Consider the following 5070-nt stretch of genomic DNA (forward strand, 5'->3'; position numbering starts at 1 on the left):
AACATCCCTTAGCTAAATAGAGCTCGAGCGGAATCTGTGAATGCTGGCGTGGCGTGGCTAAGGGGATGATGTGCCCATGCGGGAATTTACATGACAGGGGAGCAAATACTGGCTGGTGTTTGGTGCAGGCCGATAACGGAAAACAAGCCTCGAATTAAACAAATGTGAATGGATTCCTCTGCAAGCAGCCAGAACAAATATATCAGTAAAAATGGGTACAGAGCAAGTGGCAAAAATGCAATAAATCAGAATGAATCCTCGCGTGGGGGGTGGGGGGCGGGGGCGGTGGCGGCTATGATTCAGGTAGACAGATATTTCGGGAAATATGGCTAAGAGACACACAGCAAAATAATAACTTTGACCGAGTTCCAATGTCAAGTTCATGGCTGGAGTGCAAACAAATATTTCACCGAGTGTCCGGATGAGACAGGACACGGGAGGGACTCGGAGGGAGGGCCGGCTGGGAAGAGCCGGGGCATGTGACCACAGCGAGAGGGGTCTCTCGGGGCCCTGAGATGGCAGGGCAGGCTGCCTGCTGAGGCCTGTCCCCTGCTTCTCTTGGGAACGCCTGGCCCTGCTGACCCGCCCGACCTTGTGGGGCCGGGGTGACCAGCAGGTGACTGCCGCGTGACCGAACCCACTGAGGCGTGGCCCCCTTGGGTCGACCTCAGCCTTCTGAGCTGGAGGACAGGGGCCCAGCCCTCTGCCCCCTGCGCTCACCTCCTGGGGACCCCCGCCCCTCCACAAACTCCTACCATGATCTCTGGCCCCGGGCCCGTCCTTCTTTCAAAATGTGCCAGCAGCCATTCCCAGCAGAACCGGCTTCGTAGCATTGACCCAGCACCGGTGAAAAAGTCACTTGTTTTATTTATGTTCCTATTCAGCAGACTTCTTGCAGGCCGGCCTGGTCTCTGCGGGGACGCTCCCAGGTAGATCATGGTCGCTGGGGACCTGGTGGCCTGTGACGCTGCCTCAGTCTGGAGGTGAGCGGACCATCTCAGCGAACACTGTGTGGCCCTGCTTCTCTGTCCCCCCCCACCCCCCGCCCAGGTCATACGCTGCCCTAAAGCAGATGCCCTGACTGTGAACCCTTTGCTTTTGATAACGTGACAGCTTATTGGGATACAATTCGCACACTGTACGACTCACCCATTTCGAGGGCACAACTGAATGGTTTATTAATATAATTTGCAAGGTTGAGCAAACATCCCCACTATTTGGTGGGGGCTAAATGGACTAAAATGGACTGGAGTTTCTTCATCCAGCTTCCCCTGGAGACTGCATGGTCTACTAGGCTCCAGAGTCCGGGAATAGTTGCCTAACACAGTTCAGTTGTTCATTCCGTGGTGAGATGACTTCCTGCAGCTTCCTACTCCTCTGTGTCCACTGCCACCATCCTCGAATCCTTTGCCTTTGAGCCACAGGCTACAGTGAATGTTTTGCTGTAAGACGTGCAGTGGTAAACCCAAAGTGACCTTCCACCTGCATGAGGCTGGACTGAGTAGCTCCACGGACTGTCCCGGGTGCCTGGGTGCTGGTGCCAGGACGGGCCCCGTCACTGACCACCGCGTGACCACCTCCTCCGTGAGCTTTACCTGGACCTAGCCTTGACCTTGTCAGCTGTGTTTTGGCTTAGACTGCACTCTGGTATTTCCGAGTTAGAGCAGGAATGGAGGTGCCTGGCATGTTGGGGGAGAGGCGCACGAGACTGTTGGACTGTGGGCTGACCTGGCATTTCATGTGCCCCATCATTTTGCCAAAAGTCTATGTGATATGGATAGCTAAGAACCTTCTCCATTATCAGAGTGGTGACAGGTGACACAGCCAGTGGTGCCAAGGGACTTCCCTCTCCCTGCCTCTCGTATGAGTGTATTAGAGGGAGGTCACCGGGCAGCAGCATATAAAATCAACAGGATTATCCCCCAGCTGAGCACAGTATGGGCTCCCGGTGGGGAGGGTTAGGGTTAGGGTCTCTAGCCCTGTGTTTGCTGGTGTTGATGGTGGGTGCACCTGCCCAGGAGGTGAGACTGTTTCTCCTGACGCACAATGCCTGGGGAGGCTGAGTGCTGGGAACCTGGGTCCAATAGTGGTATCTGGCCCAGATGCCCTTGGGGGACACTGCAACCTGGGCAGTTGGTGTGCACAACAGAGGACAGGATGTGGCATCAAAGGGGCATCTGCACAAAAAGCAGGAGCCAGGATGCTAGGCAAGGGCTGGGTGTGATCCAAGGTGACTCAGGGGTCAGGGCAGGGCCCAGAAGGCAAGTCTTAAAGCCACAGCCTGCAGCCTAGAGCCTGGGGTCAAAGTTCCCACATCACACATGCTCCTTTCCTCCTTCATTTAATAAAGACACAGTAAGGGGGCAGTGGGGGGAACACGGTGGGTGGCTGGGACTCTGCAGAGTGAAAATTCATAAAAAGGGAAGTGGTTTAACGTGGAGTCAGGGAGCCGGCAGGGGGAGCGCTCTCGCCCTACAGGAAGAGCAGCTCGCAGCAAGTCCATCCTGCTGCTGCTCTACTACCCAGGCAGGAGAAAGTTTTTTTCTCCTCCTCCAGCAAGGGCCCAGCTAATGAGACCGTCACAACGCAGCCAATGAAAAGCCACTCTACTTAGGATTCCCTGTTTACTCCAATGGACCTTTTCGTTTATAACCATTCCTTCCAAATCCCCCCCTCACCTCTGTAAAGGAGCATTCCCTTTCCTTCGTTCCCCAGACTTGCCCTATGGTTTTGCTACATCTCCCCTGTCCCGAATTGCAGTTCTCTGCTATTTCCGAATAAACCCATTTTTGTTGGTGAAATAACTGAAAGCTTTAGGTATTTATTTAATTTAAGATCTTATTTATTCATGAGAGACACGTAGAGAGAGGCCGAGACACAGGCAGAGGGAGAAGCAGGCTCCCTGTGGGGAGCTCGATGCGGGACTTGATCCCAGGACCCCGGGATCACCACCTGAGCCAAAGGTAGATGCTCAACCACCGAACCACCCAGGTGCCCCTGAAACCTTTATTTTTGAGGCTCAAAGCAAAGCCAGCAACAAGTGGAAGAAGGAGTCGTGGCCAAGTTGGTGCCCAGCCAGGGACATGTCTGCCAAGCTGACCCTGAGGAGTAGAAGGAAGGGGTGTGGGGTGCAGGGGGATGGACAGGTACTGGAGGGACGGTAGCAGCGGGCCGGAGGGCAGAGCGAGGGCTGGCAAATGAGCCGCACGGGTGAGGGAGGTAGGGTGGGTGCCCCTGTGTGGGCAGGGGCCGGCGGCTGATGGTGGATGAGCCAGACTGAGCCATGCAGCTTTGTCATGATGGCACCAGGGAGCCCTGAAGGGTTTTCAGGAGGAGGGAAGATCATTCATGGAACCGACCTGCCCTTGGTGAGCTAAGTTTCAAGCGGCTGAAGGGGCCCCTGAGTTCCTGGCTCTAGGCCTTGACTCACCTGTCTCTTGTTTCTTTTTTCTCTTCAACCCCAGCAAGAGCAAAAGCAGACAGAAATACGTGACTGCTTCGGGAAGGCTCCCTCGATGCAAGGCAGAGGCGATGGCGTCCCCCGGGGACATGAGTAAGGTCTGGGGGGAGGATGCTACAGGCGCGGGGTGGGCAGCGGTCAAGGAGGCTGCGAAACATCTTCCAATGCACAGATCTGCCCCACGACAGAGAATTTACTCAGCCCCTACTGTCAACAGCGCCCAACGGGCCTGGAACAGGGCCTCCGAAGCTCCAACACCGAAGCACATCAGTGAGCCAGGCCAGCCAGGTGAGTGAGGCTGAGGGAGGCTGCCACCCGCAGGGGGGCCTGAAGGTCCCCGCGGGGCGGAGGAGGGGCCGAGGGGTGAGTGATGGGGAAGAGGGTGCCCTGGTGGGCAGTCAAGGCAGGTCCCTCCCAGGGGAGGATACCTGGGGCTCCCGGCAGGCCAGGAAGGGCCTCAGGGGCAGAGGGGCAGAGGGTGGGAAGGGAAGCCCGAGGGAGGTGGCAAAGCAGAGGGCAGCGCACTGGGGGCCTGAGGTCCGTGCCTGTCCCCTGGGTGGGCGGTGGGACCCGGAAGACCGAACAGAATTGGGCAAAAGCCCCTCAGGAGTCTCCCTCCCAGGCTCGCGCCGTAGGCCTAGGGACGAGGAGGGACCGCGGCACCCACGGGGCCAGCCTGGGGCCTGGGAGACCGGGGGGGGGGCTGGGGGGGGCATGCACGGGTGGGGGGGCTGTCGATCGGCCCCGGGAGGGAAGGTGGGCCTGGGGCCAGGCAGCCTCGGCCGCACGGTCTCTCCGGGGACAGGCACAGGCTCGGGGGTTCGCGGCAGAAGCGCCCCCTTCAGGGACTCGCAGGGGTCGGGCCTCCTGGGGGGGGGGCGCGGTGGGGCGGGGCCTCGGGGGGGAGGGAGGAGGTCGCTGGGGGAGGGAGGGGGCCGCTGGGGGCGCGTGTCCTGGAGCGGGGGGCTCCCGAGGAGGGGAGGGGCGGGGCGGGGCCTCGGGGTGAGGGAGGGGCCGCTGGAGGGGAGGGAGGGGGCCGCTGGGGGCGCGTGTCCTGGGGCGGGGGGCTCCCGAGGAGGGGAGGGGCGGGGCGGGGCCTCGGGGTGAGGGAGGGGCCGCTGGAGGGGAGGGAGGGGGCCGCTGGGGGAGCGCGTCCCGGGGCGGGGGATTCCCGAGGAGGGGAGGGGCGGGGCGGGGCCTCGGGGGAAGGGAGGGAGCCGCTGGCGGGGAGGGAGGGGACCGCTGGGGGCGCGCGCCCTGGGGCGGTGGGGGGGCTCCCGAGGAGGGGGCGGGGCGCGGCGGGGCGGGGCCTCGGGGGGCGGGAGCCGTTGGGGGCGCGTCCCGGGGCGGGGCTCCCGAGGAGGGGCGCGGCGGGGCGGGGCGTCGGGGGGCGGGAGCCCTGGGGGCGCGTCCCGGGGCGCGGCGGGGCGGGGTGGGGCGGGGCGGGGCCTCGGGGGGCGGGAGCCGTTGGGGGCGCGTCCCGGGGCGGGGCTCCCGAGGAGGGGCGCGGCGGGGCGGGGCGTCGGGGGGCGGGAGCCCTGGGGGCGCGTCCCGGGGCGGGGCGCGCGGCGGGTACTTGGGCGGCGGCGGAGCGGCGTCCGGCGCCGGGC

This window comes from Canis aureus, chromosome 27, assembly GCF_053574225.1.
Source record: "Canis aureus isolate CA01 chromosome 27, VMU_Caureus_v.1.0, whole genome shotgun sequence".
Taxonomy (NCBI): domain Eukaryota; kingdom Metazoa; phylum Chordata; class Mammalia; order Carnivora; family Canidae; genus Canis; species Canis aureus.